This window comes from Nanorana parkeri, unplaced genomic scaffold (genome assembly GCF_000935625.1).
Source record: "Nanorana parkeri isolate BGI_ZX_2015 unplaced genomic scaffold, ASM93562v1 scaffold1257, whole genome shotgun sequence".
NCBI classification, from domain to species: domain Eukaryota; kingdom Metazoa; phylum Chordata; class Amphibia; order Anura; family Dicroglossidae; genus Nanorana; species Nanorana parkeri.
Window position 1 is genome coordinate 183,453 of NW_017307525.1, and position 16,078 is coordinate 199,530.

Consider the following 16,078-nt stretch of genomic DNA (forward strand, 5'->3'; position numbering starts at 1 on the left):
TGCACACTGCAATACTGCATTTTTGTCTTTTTTTACATATAATATTATATATACAGTATATATAACGTGTTAATCCTTCCATTAGGTCTTTTGTTTTTCCACTTCCTTTAACAGGATGGCAACTGTTTATTCTGCTGTGAAATTGCCCAACACTGTTGTCACCCTGGTACAGGAAAGTCTTAGGCATAGTTTTAAATTGACTTTAAGAGGTCTATTTATCAATGTTTTCATCGAAGATTCATGCGACTTTCATCTCAGATTCACATAAGATTCAATAGGGTGAGTCTTGTGTAAAATCATTTACAAGTAGACCCCTTGGTAAGCAAAAAAAAATAAAAAATATTAAAAGCTTCAGTCAACACTTTTTACTTTTTGAAAAAAAAAAAAAAGATTTAAACCATATGAAGAAAAGGAAACTATTATAAGCATCCCTAACAACGCTACTGTATATGGTTTGTTTCAACCACTCACTTTTGCTAGACAGCTTTGAGTATATTTTTATGTGGAGAATATAGCATAATGAATAATACCATTAGAGGAATTTTGCCACACCTACTTACCAGAATATTTTTCACTATAGTGGGCCTTTAATTAAAATAAAGATTCAATACAGTTTGAAATTGATAACCTGACTAGGATTGGATCTGATCTACTTCTAACATTTGCTCTAATAATGTGGTGGCCCTTGAAACCAATTTTAAGGTAACTTCCTGATGGTACATGGTACCATCCAAAATGGCTAAATTTGAACCTGGCTATTCCTCTTCCTGTTTTCTGGTTTGCAATGAGAGAGGCACTTTTCTCCATAGCTGCTGGACATGTTCTATAGTGGGCTGTTTTGGAAATGGGTCTTTCAGATTTTATCTGCTTTGTTATACAGCTGCTTACCTGAAGATCCAGCTCATGCTTTGCTTAACTACTTGTCATCCGGACGTTGTAATTAAGTGACCAGACGGCGCACTCTTAAAGGGTTATGAAATCTTCTGGGTTTTTTTTCCATATATCTACTGCTAGCAAGCAGTAGATATATGCAAAAACATTTTAAAAAAATGCTTCAAAAGAGGTTGAAACTTACCTTTGTCTTCGACGCCCGCTCCTTTCTGAAATCTGAAAAATCTCGACCGGAGAAGAGGAGAGACACAAGGTAAGTCTATGGACGGTGTCCACCCGCATGCAGACACCGTGGGACAGGAAGTGCCAGCAAGCACAGAGGTGTCAGCGCTGGATCGGAGACCCGCAGCAGCGCTGGAGGGACAGCTGAAAATTACAGGAAAGAAGAAGCAGATCGGATTAAGAGACATCATTTAAGGTAAGTGCTTACACTAACATTGGGGAGGGAAAAAAATATTACTTTAATATCACTTTAACAGCAGGTGGCCATTTTTAAACATCCTTTCCCACTCCTGCGTGCCCCCTGTAAACATTGTTTACAGCCGGCGATGGCTGTTACACACTTTCCGCACCATACAAACAATCAGGCGACTCTATAGCTGCTTGATTTCTTGTATGGTGCGGAATACGTGTGCCCCCTCTGCCACACCTGCCGGCTATGTCGGGCTCCACTGTCCCCCGTGCAGGCCTAGGAATAGCACAACAGGACTCTGTTCTTAGATCACATGGAGATTAGCACGCATCCACCCAATCTCTTCCCTCCGATCACTGAATGTGGAAGTGATTTTTATCACTTCCGCTTGCAACCAGTTATTTCTCTGGCTGCTGTGGCCAGCGAAGAAGCTGATGAAGCAGATCTCTGGTCCATCAGCTCCTTTGGGGTCCCTAGGTGACATTAGGGGTCTAATAGACCCCTGATATCTCCATAAAAAAGACCTGTCACTGGGTCTGTGTCTTGCTAGTTGTCTATGGGAAAAATCTTTAAAGTCCCCCGCCTCCACATGCGCCTATTTACAAAAACAACAATTACACAACACATGTTACATATCACTGCGAATGTCAGAGTGGAAGCAATAATTCTAGGGCCATCAATTACTGTTAACACTAAATTGATGAGCAGTAAAAAATCTTTTAATGTATAGCCTATGGGCAATTTTGGGAATTGTAGTTTTTTGCGATTTCGCTGCTGCACGCAATTTTCATGCTTGACATGCTTGGTGTCTATGTACCCGAAGTGTCCCCATCTTTTTTATTTTACCAAACAATTGGGTAGTAAATGTTTCATAACATAATAACGTAGGTAAAATATTTTATTTCCAAAATTGTATTTTTCCTTTAAATAATACAAAATAAAAAAAATCCAGTGGTGATTAAATACACACAAAAAAAGCTATATCTGTCCCCCCCAAAATTATATAAAATTAATTTCGGTACGGCAAATAAATATCAGTGAAAGTACCTTAGCACTGAACAGTGATAAATAGCCTGGACAGGCAGGGGGTAACACCCCAGTCTTCAAGTGGTTAATAAGCAACCGGACGGTATCACTACTGCCCAATTTCATTTGCAATTACAACTCTCTATGGCTGCTAAGAAAACCATAGACAAAGCGGGGAAAACTCCTAGGGGTCTATTCACGAAGCAGCCGAAGGATCTTGCCGTAGCTTCGGCCGATCCTTCGGCTAGCTTCGGCTCCAGGACCCCTTCGGTTCAGTAGAACCGAAGGGGTGCTGTACGGGCTATTTACTATAGCCCGTACAGCTCCCGAACTTGGCCGAGCGGCTCAGTCGAGCCGAACGCATATGCCTCGGCTCGGCTCGGCTGAGCCGTGCTGAAAGCCGAAGCTGGCCGAGCGAGGCTCACTTCGCTTTAGGTCGGTCATTCAGCCAGCTTAGTGAATAGACTCCCTAGTCTTAGCCTCGATGAATTCAATCATAGAGTCACACAAGCTATAATTCAGGAACAATTCGAAGCTACTATCTTGGACACAGTGGGGGGAATTTATCAAAACTGGAGCAGACAGAATCTGGAGCAGTTGCCACTGGCAACCAATCAGCTTCTCTCTTCAGTTTGCTCAGTTAAGATTTGAAAATGAGACAGAGAGGCTGATTGGTTGCTGTGCACAGCTGCTCCAGATCTTGTCTTCTCCAGTTTTGATAAATTCCCCCCATTGACTCAATATTCTAGAGTGTGACAACTTTGGATTGACAAGTTTCTGCCATCAGGGTTTGACAGCACACTCTTGAAGCCTTTACGTTGATCTACTTTGCAGAGAACTGTTTCTACAGTTTTCTGTATTTATCTCTGCTTTTGGTTGGGGACGGTGCCCCCTGAGTTATTCTTGCTTTTTTCTATACTCTTCCTTTTCCTATTGTCTCCTTCCCCCTTCTTTCCTGGTTTCTCTACTGTTCTCTTTCTTGACCTCTATTTTTAACTATGACCAGCTCATTACAGCTCAAAAGGTTTTTTTAAAAGACCTTGAGATGTAATGGGTTTTATTATATACACTTGGTCCAGCTGTGTCTTGGACCATTATTGCACTATTACTATTGATGCCACCATTCAAGACCTTGATCTCTTTACCCCATCTCATGCTTATATATTTATGTATGTTCTTTATACTTTGTAATTTTTTTCCAATAAAAATAATGAACGAGAAATTGATAGGAAATAGTAATAATATTATTAATAATAATAATAATAATAATGATAGTAGTCTTTTGACCACATATATGAATGATTATGTAAAAATTATAGATAATAATAATAATAATAATACTGCTACTGCTACTACTACTAATAATAACAACAATAATAATTATAGTCTTTTGACCACATATATAAATGATTATGTATAAACTATAGAAACTATTAATAATACTACTGCTAATACTAATACTCTATAGATCACATTTATGTATGATGATAAAACCTGTAGTGCTAATTTTAGCAGAAAACAAATGCACGTATGGAGGTGGGTGGCTGATGGAGCAGAGCCATTCTGCTGTTGTCCAACCTGTTCTAAGGCTGTTAGGTGCTGCTTGGTTTTTGCCACAACACTGCTCAGACCTTGGAAACCCATTAAAACAATGTGCACAAAGAATTTAGGGGCATTGCACATTCCTACTGATTTTTGCAGTATTGAATGACAGTTACTATATTCCATCAGACATACAGTATTACCTTTAGGCCTCTGTTCACAGTTTCTCCAGCTAAAGCAAAAAATCTATTGGCTGGGTTTGATTTTGCTTTGTGTTCAATAATCCTATAATTTTAATATTCTAACCGTACCATGCAATGGCAGGATTGATCATTTCATCGACCTAATATAGATTTTCTTGAAGTCATAATTAAAAGGAAACAGTAGAACAGTATTTAAATGTATTATTTATATTAAATTGTAGTATGGTGGGCATATGAAACATTTTATTTACTGATTATATCTTTTTACAACATGCAGGGAAGAAAATTAATCAATAAAAACATATTGGAAAATATAATTTAAAAAAACCAAATGAATCTATTTTTATATACAAAAAATATTTTTAAATACAATTGCATGAAAAAAAACATCAATCTGAAGAGCATCTCGTAGAGTTACTGGGAATGTACCTTCTGAAGCCTCAGATCCATGGTTCTAATCACTCAATCTGAATAAGAAAAGCATATATTAGTGGGGTAAGGACACCCCTATAACATGGTACATGAACATTCACAATCACTCTAATAGATCCCAAATTACAGACATGGGGGCTTTACTTTTTATTGACCCTCGTAATTTAAATTTCACTTTGGCTGAAGTTCAATGTACACATCCTACAGGTGTGCCACTTAGGCAGGTTTAAGGAATCCTCCACATATGATATCAAGCCCTCGTTCACACCTGAACGTTTTGTAGCGCGTTCTACGCTCGACGAACGCCTTACAAAACGCTCAAAAATATAAATCCCATTGTATTCAATGGTCTCGTTCCCACCTTGGCGTATTTCCGCCCGTCCCTAACGCGCTACAAAACGGCCCACGCCCGAAAAGGTACAGGTATTACTTTGGGCCGTTTTGTTGCGCGTTACCATTGGGATACAGCCAAGTAGCCTTCGGAAACGCGCGACGGTCGCACAACTTTTTTACCGCGAATTGCGGTAAAAAAACGCGCGACGGTCAGTGACAGACGCGCATATGCAATACGCCTAGGTGTGAACGAGACCTTAAGGAGTTGTGCATTTTTAGTGTTGTCCTTTAAGCTTTATTAAAAAAATGCTGCTCCCCTTCAAATGGTATTCTTTTTCTTTTTTTTTGGGGGGGGGGGGGGGGGGTTATATGTCCCCTAGGGCAGTGTCCAGGGAAACTGTTAAATTTTGGGGGTCCCCATGCCATTTTTGCATAAAAAAAACCCCAAAAAACAAGCTTCAGGCAAATGTCCTTTAACAGTTGGCAATTTAAATAGTAGTATTTTTTCTCTGTAAATTACACTTTTGTTTGTGTACATCCCACAGTTGTGCCACTTCACAGGCAGGTTTAGGGTGCCCACAAGCATGCTATTGAAAGGAATTGTATATTTTTAATGTTGCCATTTCAGGATTATTTAAAGAGCTGCTTCCCACCAAATGGTATTATTTTTTTTTATTAGTACAGCCCCCCCTGGCAGTGCCCAGCACTCCATGCCCTTTGTTTGATAATCTCTTGCCTATTAGCCTTGAAAATAGCCAGTATTGATTTTAAAGGTTTGGCTCTCATTGACTTCAGTGGGGTTCAGATTAACACTCAGGGGTCCATTCACTAAGCTGCCGTAGGCAGCCGAGTGAATGACCGACCTAAAGCGAAGTGAGCTGAATGCTGTTCGGCTATTCACTTCTGGCTGGTACAGCTGATTTCAGCCATATATCAGGTGAAATCAGCTGTACATTGGGTGGCTTCGGGTCGCCCGAACATGCTCAGCATGTTCGGCCGACCCGAAAGTGCAGAAGCAGTTCGACTCAGCCGATCCAAAATTGGACCGGCTAAGCCGAACCTCCGGGAGTCTACTCGCTGCTGCTCGGTCTATTCTTACAGATGCCGAACAGCAGTGAGTGAACGCCTGGGCTCAGCCGAGCCGAGGCATATGCGTTTGGCTTGACTGAGCTGCTCAGCCACGTTCCGGAGCTGTATGGGCTATAGTGAATAGCCCGTACAGCAGCCCTTTGGTTCTACAGAACCGAAGGGGTCCTGGGGCCAAAGTTAGCCGAAGGATCGGCCGAAGCTAGATCCTTTGGCTGCTTCATGAATAGACCCCTCACAGTTGGCCAGACCGCCTCATCGCTAATCGTTGAGTCTCATCACTAATCACAAGCATGGGTTCTCACATCACCAGATTACCTTTAAAAGGGGCTGTAGCAAGAAGAACAATTACTAAGCAGGTAAGCAGTGCTTCCTGGTTACATCCTAAAGGGACATTAAATAAATGTTTTTTCCTTCCCCCAATGGTAATGTAAGGACTTACCTTAAATAATGCCTCCTTATCTGATCATCTTCTTCTTTCCTGTTGTTTTCAGGAGTTCCCCCACAGCTGGTACCGGTGTCCGATCCAGCCCTGACTCCTCTCTTTTCCTGGCACTTCCTGTCCCACGGAGTCTGTCTGGGTGCACGCTGCCTCCATTGACTTACCTTGCCTCTCTCTTCGTCTCCTGGCCGAAAATCTGAACTGCGCATGCGCCCGCTCCATGATCCTTTGCGGGCCCGCCACAAAAATCTTCAGATCTTCGGACAGGAGCACGCGGCGGAGACACAGGTAAGTTTAAACCTATTTGTTAACTTTTTAAAAATGTTTTTGGTTATATCTACTACTTGCTAGCATTGGATATATGCAAAAAACCGCAAGGGTTCAAGAATCCTTTAAGGCTGAATTTTTTGAGTGTATCTTAAAAGGCAAACATACTGTGTTAAAACGGCAACTGGTTTAGGCAGAAGGAAATTAATTAGAAATGCAGCTTTCCTTGAAGAAAAACAATGGATCAATGTTATCTATCTTGTTGCCGGATCTAATGATGCTTAAACATTGACATTTTTTAAGCATGCTAATAAAGTACTTTGAAGAATGAGCCTGACCCCCCAAGACCTGTTCTACAGAAAAACATTTTGGCTCTTTTTTTTCTCATCAATATATTTTTGGGTTAATAAGGCCACATGAAAAGTTTTTGGATGTAATTATTTAAAAGAAAAAACAACATGAAAATGTTGATTTGTACAAGAAAAGTTTAAAATGAATTGCCAGGAAACATGCATGCCCTTTCCTTTTCATGTTCTGAATATTCTGATGTTTGTCTGATCATGTTCTTTCCCAATATGATTGTTAAATGTATATATCTACGTAACTTACGTAGGGTGGAGCTTCCGACGTCACTTCTATCTTTCTTCAGCTGGGCCGGACGAACGGGCGCTGTAGTGCGCTCTCCTTTTTGTACTGTGGGACTCATCGATTGTGTACAATGCCTGTTTGATCTGCGATATTGTGAGTATGCATTTCATCTAATAAATGTCATATTGTTTGGACAATACGCACTATGTTTTTTCTTTTTTGCTCCTTCTAAAATATTGATGACATCTGCGATCTTAGAAGACTCTCCTTACTTCCCCAATTAAGTAGGGAAATGCGCTCTGAGACCTAGTTCTGTGGGTCTACCTCTCCAGGTGAGCACTGATTTGTTATTTGGAAGCCCTATCTGGTTTGGCGTTGGTCTTTTCTCTGAATTTCTGTTATATAATCACGATTGGTGTACATTGGACTGCTTTCTATGTGATGTTTCATTTATTATTGTTTATTTGCACTTGCTTTTAGGCATTTATATGTGTTTCATTGTCATGAGAGACAACATTTTCACTATATATGTATTTATTGATTTAGCTTGGCACATTATTGCTATACATGATTGGTAAATGGTAGCATCTGCCTTCGTCATAATCACCTGAGCAGTCTCATTGTTGTAATAGGAGAAGGAGCACCATCTACATCTGAAAAGTTATACAAGGTATCTCAGGAAACAAATGAAACTGAACTACTTTAGAATACACACAGGGACCATGGGGAACAAAAGTAGCCACCCTCCAGAAGGAAGGACAGTGTCAGCACCAATTCAGAGATGATTTGAGGATCTACAGCCGAGTGATACACAAATAAGATACATTTTTGTTAATAGTTAAGGTACTTGAATGCATTTTTAAGATTTAACTCCTGAGTTTAGTGTCATTTAACAGGCTACAGTGCTTCCTGTCTGCCATGTTTCAAGGAAGCAACTGTTTTTTTAAAAACCCATAGCTGGCTGCAGATTAAATTAAATGGCCTTTTTAACACTACAACAATGTAACACTACATTACAAAAGGATTTTGGTAGCAAATGCATATTGTTTATTATTTTGTTGTTTGAAAATTGAGATTTCCTTTAAAGTACCATATATTTCAATTTGATTACTCAGTTATGACATGATGTGTAGAGATACTAGAGGAGGCCATTCAATAACCATGCATAACAACTGCCAAAATGTAAATATCAACCACAGAGGCAATATGTTGTGTACTGTAGGTTTACAGACCAATACAGATATGCAGGCTCCTGCTACTTTGATTGCAGTAATCACTACGGTTGAAAATGATTGTCGATTTGACCCCTTAAACCAGGGGTCCTCAAACTTTTTAAACGGGGGGCCAGTTCACTGTCCCTCAGACATTGTTGGGGGCTGGATCAGGAAGCCAGGAGGCGGGTCATGACATGCTGCCCAGCTTCCTGATTGGCTAGGCAGCAAGCTTCAGTTGGTAGGCAGCCTGGCTTCCTAACCAATCAGTAAGCTGGGCGGCACGTTCTGACCCACCTCCTGGCTTCCTGATTGGACAGGAAGCCGGCTTCACTTTTTTCTAGGCAGCCTGGCTTCCTGACCAATCAGGAAGCCAGGTGGTACGTCATGACTTGCATCATGGCGTCCTGATTGGCTGGGAAGCAGGCTTCACTTGTTGGTAGGCAGCCCGGCTTCCTAACCAATCAGGAAGCCGTGACACGAGTCATGACGTACTGCCCGGCTTCCTGATTGGTCAGGAAGCCAGGCTGAATAGAAAAAATTGCTGCAACAGAGCGTGCTGGTTACTACTTAAACCGGCGCGCGCTGTGTGCAGCTTCTGAGAATATACGCTATTAGCGTAGCAGGAGCTCTGCAAAATGCGCAACCGGCTTCTCCGCTACGCTAATAGCGTATATTCTCAGAAGCTGCACACAGCGCGCGCCGGTTTAAGTAGTAACCAGCACGCTCTGTTGCAGCTTCTGACAGCGTGGGAGATGGGACGCTGCGTTCGTCGGTGGATCTAGGGATCAGGCGAGTATTAAAACATACATACATACATACATATTTTTTTTTTTTAATTTATGTTCCCAGGGACATTTAAAAATGTTGTTAACTTACCCTGGTGGTCAGTGGGGGCTCCCTGGTTGTGGGGGGTCTGCTGTGGCCGCAGTTGCAGTGGCTCCCTCCGCCACCTCTCTGCCACCTGCGCCCGGTCAGCCCGCCCGCTCTGTAATCGCCGGCCGCTCGCTGCTCAGGGGGGTCCTTAGGAGGCCCCAGCGGGTGGCCCTCTACAATGCCTGATTGTCTCGTATGCAATCCGGGCTGTCTGGATCAGGCAGACACGGCCCTCTAATCAGGCATCGTAGAGGTCCGCACGCTGGGGCCTCCTAAGGATCCCTTTGAGGAGCGGGCGGCGGCCCAATTAGAGAGCCGCATCTGATGCAGCGGTGACGCCCCCCCGCTACGCCACTGGGAGGGAGTGAAGACAGCGCCACCCGGTGCCTGTCACCCGCCGCCCTTCACCTGCATCTCATCGCCCACAACCCACCGCCAGGAGCGGGCCGGGTTAAGGACCCTTACGGGCCGGATGTGGCCCACGGGCCGTAGTTTGAGGACCCCTGCCTTAAACTATTAGAGAATTGAATGAACATACTAAAAACAATTTTTTTAAAATAAAATTCTACTGGCGTAGAATGCTACTGCTCAAGAACAAGCATTAAAGTCAGAGCTCTTGTTTTTTGTGCTTGCTTTTGCAAAAGGAGAAATCATCCATGACAGCCTACATACTTCCCTGAGAAAAGATTTCTTTAACCCCTTCGTGACTGACGACGTACAGTGTACATCGTCAGCATCGGGGCTGTTTAAACAGACTCCCAGCAACTTTTGCCGCCGGGACTCTGTTTAAACTTGTAGAGCCGACTGTCGGCTTTACAACAGAAGCGATTCTGGCGACTAAACCTGTCGCCAGATCGCTTCTGTGTCCCAAAGAAGGGGCCGTCCCCCCCGCCGGACACCACCGCCGTGCTTCCCGGGCTCCGTTGCCCCTCCTACGGGCCCGGGACCGGCGTCCTTGGTGTCCGCGGGGAGCTGGGGAGAAGGTCGACGAACTTCAGTTCATCGATCCCCTCCCCATTCTATGGGACCGGGAGCGATGCAGATTGCATCACTTCCGGTCCCTGGGCTGTCAGTTCTGGGCTCCTGCAGCCCAGCTATAAGCTATTGAAGTGCGATCTGCACTTCAATAGCTTATTTCCAGTGTAAAGGTGACACTGGGGGTCTTTTGGACCCCCAGCATCACCTTAAAGAGTACCTGTCACCACCATCTGCTATCACATGGGGGGGCTTGTAAGCCCCCCATGTGATAGCAGTCAAAGTAAAGTAAAAAAAAACAAAAAAAAAACAGTTTTTAAAATTAAAATCAAAAGAAATAAATCGAATAAAATTTTTTTTTAAGTCCCCCGCCCCCGCGAGTCGCCACGTAAACACGCGTCGGGTGCGCCTACGTATGAAAACGACGAACGCGCTACACATGTTGGGTATTTCCGCGCACGCCGGAGTGAGAGCAATAATCCTAGGGCCGGTATTTTGGGGTATCTCTAAATTGATGACCTGTGGGGGCTTTTAAAGCGTCTTCTGTGGACTTTTTGGGGTACTGCAGTTTTTTGCCGTTTCACGGACGCACGCAATTTGTAAACTGGGCATGTTGGGTATCGTTTTACTCGTTGTAACCTCATCTTTTATATTTCATTTTAAAAATAGGTATTTTGTTTTGTTTTGGGGCATTTTAATAAAATTTATCACTAAATTTTTAGGGTTTAATAAGGAGTTGCGCTAATATTGCGCAACATAAAAATTTGCAACTACCTCCATTATATTGTATATGGTCTTGGCATTCAGAAAATATATAATGTTTGGGGATTTTACGTAATTTTCAGGCCTAAAATGTGGAATATAACATGGGTGCAAAAAATGAAAAAAAAGGCCTCAGTCATGAAGGGGTTAAAGTTGAACTCTAAATTAACAGCTAAACATGCAGATACAATGTATATATGGGAGCTGTATAACCTGCCAAAAGATTTGTATTTCTACCCATCCAGTTTTGAAATTTACACAACCTAGCCAGCCTGGTGACCTGACGTTTATCAACACTCCTAGGTCACCACCCTGTCCCCAGCCTGTTGGACAGTAAAAGAGCAGCAACTGATTAATAGACCATCTCTCTACTCTCTCCATGTCTCAGCAAATTCATTGGCAGCAGATGTGCATCCTGGACACTTGACTGCCCCTCAGTTACTGCTCCCTCATTTGAAAGCTGGCCATACATCAGTAGAATTTTGTTTTATATTATTCAATGTTGTGTCCGTAGTGATGAAAAACATGGAAGGACCAAGGTGAAAAATGTTTCTTGAGCAAACAAAATTCTAACTGCGAATGTTCTTTTTGTTTGGTGAACTTCATTCATTTCCAAAAATGGAATGTGAAAATCAAACAAAATGATGGCAATATTGAATGTTCCGATGAGATTTTCCATATGGACCTCCATCTGAAAATCAACCTGGATGTGCATTCCTCCCAAGTTTCAGGGGACACCTTATAGTACAAACAAGGGCATCCTTAGGCTTTTTGCATCGCAGCCTGAGGGGAGTGGGTGCTGGTGGCACTGCTATAAGGGCGCTACCAGTGATGTCACTGGTTGCCAGGCACTAAGTTGAACGCCGGCTAGAGCATCCCAAGTTGCTAAGAGTTGGGCGGGGAGATGTGTATGGACCTTACACATCTCTCCGCCCAGCTCATAGCAACTTTGGATGTTCTGGCCAGAAAGCAGGCGGCAGGAACATTGTGCAGCAGACCAGTTCTGCCTGCTGCCCTCTCTTGTGACTCAAAGAGATGCCGCCTGAGGCAATAGCTTGAGGCTGCCTCATTATAGGGACGGCTAGGGATGTCCCGATACCGATGCTAGCATCGGAATCGGGCCCGATAGAGGGCATTTTGACAAGTAATTGTACTTGTCAAAATGCCCCGATGCCTAGTGCCATTACAATTATACTAACATGAATGGATGATCTGTATGTAGCCCTGTACTATGTACTATGGATCATTTAACCCATTCATGTTAGCAGGGGATTATTGTAAATCTATTGCTGCAATGTACGGGACATTTGTGCTGTATATGTACAGTACATATAGATATACAATTCTGCACTGCTAACATGAATGGGTTAAATGATCCGTAGTACAACTACATGTTATGTACTATGGATCATGATTTAACCTATTCATGTTAGCAGGGGATAATTGTAACTATTACTGCAGTGTACGGGACGTATGTGCTGTATATGTACTATGGATCATGATTTAACCTATTCATGTTAGCAGGGGATAATTGTAACTATTACTGCAGTGTACGGGACGTATGTGCTGTATATGTACTATGGATCATGATTTAACCTATTCATGTTAGCAGGGGATAATTGTAACTATTACTGCAGTGTACGGGACGTATGTGCTGTATATGTACTATGGATCATGATTTAACCTATTCATTTTAGCAGGGCAGAATTGTGAGCAGCCGAAGGATCTAGCCGTAGCTTCGGCTGACTCTACGGCTAGCTTCGGCCCCAGGACCCCTTCGGTTCAGTAGAACCGAAGGGCTGCTGTACGGGCTATTCCCTATAGCCCGTACAACTTCCGAAGTCGGCCGAGCGGCCGGCCGACAGTCTGCTTCTGACAGCTGGGTGGAGCCAGCCGTCATCTCACGGCTGGCTCCGGCCACTTGCAGACAGAGCAGCGTCCCTGGTTACCAGCTAACCAGGGACACTGATCTCCAGACAGCAAACTCTCCCGGGTGCTCCGGGAGTCTCCCGCTCCCGGCCACCCAGGAGAGAAACACTTTTTCCAAGAAAGGTTTACTCTGCTCGATCGAGAAGAGTAAAACTTTCCCTGTGTTTTTTTTTATTCTGACATGGAGCCGTTAGCTGCGGTCAGAATAAAAAAAGAAAAAACATTTCACCATAGGAATGCATTGCTAGATTCCTATTACTTCGCTTCAGGTCGGTCATTCACTCGGCTGCATACGGCAGCTTAGTGAATAGACCGCTTAGTCAAATTTAGATGTTTACACTGGATGGATTTAATTTCTTTTAAATGAAAACATAAATGCATTCATTGTTTTTTATTCTATATCTGTCTGGAGTTCAGCTTTAGATGCAAATCAGGACTGGAAAGTACAAATATCAGCTAGTGGTGCATGCCGTTGTTTACACAGAAAGCCGGCACAGTGTACTTACTCCAGAACAATGCATTTCATAACAAAGCGCACTACACTCTGCTTGCTCAGCCAGAAAAAGAAACACACTGCATTTACCTAAAATATTTGGAGAAACAATGATATTCACAGTTCTGCTCTTTCTGACACATTAATGCACATGCTTCACTACAACTGATTCAAGTGGCTTGCAGTGAGGAAATTGTCCATTGTAATGAACTGGAGATAAATTGCAGGGCCGCTGAGGCTCCATCAGTCTTACGCTTTGCAGAATATGGAGCCGGAGTGTGTCATAATGAAAAGAAGCATTGTGATAAGCTGCCTGGAATTTCTATTCCTCTTTTCAATAATTCAGTAATAGTCTATGCAGAAAAACGTCATTTACCTGTAACAAAGTAAGGTAAGCAAAGGAAGATATTTTCATGCTGCAGTAATTAAAGTATGTCAGAATTATAATGCCAGCAAATTCCTCATTATCTGGTTTAACATCAATTTAGGTATTAAATATTCTTATATTGTTATCAACATTCCGGGTTATTTTAATTAAGTACACGTTTTTAGTTAACCTAGTTGTTTTTATTTTTTTATGTTATATTTACAAAGCTGAATACTAGGCAGATGTAAAATGCACACATTAACACAGCTCTGTATTCACCTATATGCCATGTATTCATTTAAATGCAAGCTGTATAAATAGCTGAATGTGACTTGCTATCATCCTTTTGCAGTCCACTGTACAGCAGAGATCAGACTGGGAAGACAAAATTAGCAGAGGAGCCTATCAGTTGTGCTGCAGTGTTCATGTGACAACAAGCAACAGCTGATAGGTGGAGAGAGCATAGTAATGAGAAATTAGCTAAATGGTATGTTTAAAGTGACATTAAAGTCTAAATTTCCCCCCCCCCCCATGCTGCTTTAAGGACATACCTTAAATGATGCCTCTTAATCCAATAATTTTCTTCTTTCCAGTAGTTTTTCGGGAGTCCCTCAAGCTCTGGTGCCGCTCTCTGATCCAGCGCTGACTGCTGTGTCTTCTGTGTCCCACGGAGTCTGTGCCGGTGTACATTGCCTGCATTGACTTACCCTGTGTCTCTCCTCTTCTCCATGCCGAAGATCTGTACTGCGCATGCACCCGCCCCATGATCCTTTGCGGCTGCGCAAGAATCTTCAGATCTTTGGATGGGAACGCATGGCGGAGACACAGGTAAGTTTTTACCTTTTTGGGAATTTTTAAAAATGTTTTTGCATATATCTACTGCTTGCTAGCAGTAGATACATGCAAAAATCACCCAAGGGTTTAATTATACTTTAAAGTCTCTCTCTAGGCTAAAATCAAAAAGATTCCTTTGCAAGGTGTCCTAATTACTGCATGTTCACTTTAAGCCTGATGAAGGGGACCCTGTGCGGCCCCGAAAGCGCTTGTTTCCACTTTAAGTGACTTCAAAAATAAAAATGAAGAGTCACTAAAACCTTGACGTATTCTGTCATATTTGGAGTGCTGATGACATCTATATACAACGTTTTACTTGATACGGCGCCATCCGTAGTAATTGCGAGCACCCATTTTTTCACATGGGAAGTCCGGTAAGGTGTGCTACAGGTCCTTGGACATTTGTACTAATTACTGCACCTTCCCATAATGTCTATTATTAATTAATAACATATTAGGTGAGGATCTTTCCATTCCCTGCTACTAGCTGCTTCTGAAACGTCTAATCTCCCAAGTATTGTTGGCACCTGGAAGCTGCGCCACTCTATTGGCAAGGCATTATCTCTTGGAAGGCTTCCTCCAGTGTAGGTGTGTAGTTGATTTGTCTTGCTCTGACAATGCTCAGTCCAGATAAGGAACATGCAGCTCCTCCCCTCCTCCCTACCTTCGACCCTCACTTTTAATTTCAGCATCGCTCAGAGAAATCCACTCCCCCACTCACTGAGTGGTCAGGGAGAGTTGGTGGACATGTGACCATGTAAAATAAAGGTATTTTTGTTAATTGCATAGAGGAGAATCAATAGGCAATTATAGAGGTACCAATTGGGACTTGGGTTGGATATTGCCTTTTCTTCTACTTAAGCAGGCCAAAAAATGACAAATATGAGACGCTCATTATTTGGTTAGGACATAAGCTCTAAGGGGAAACCACATAAACTCTATGTGCAGTATGATGCAACTCTGTGGTTCATTGAAGAGGATTCAAGCTGTTCATGCCAAAGTAGATGGTGGCTGGTGGTGGAAGTGGCCAGCTAAAAGTGTAACCAATGGGATATCGAAGAGGAACAAAAGAAGATAGGGTAAACATATGTAAAGTATACATTATATGTGCACCTTTAAATGAAATCCCCCCCAGGATTCTTGCTGAGCAGAGAACAGCTCTGACCATAAAGAATACCTATATACAGGACATTATTGTCTATGACCAGACCATCCTCTGCCCAAAAAATACATAGTAGCATAAACAAGCAGCGTTATCTACTTATATTGACCTTTTACCTGAAGGAGAAGGGGAGTATCTTGGCATATCATTTAAAGGTAAACTTATCCTTTAAAACACTCACTAATAATATTATATACAATAAATCTTGGGATGCGGTGGGGGCACTCGCAACAACATACTTGCACAT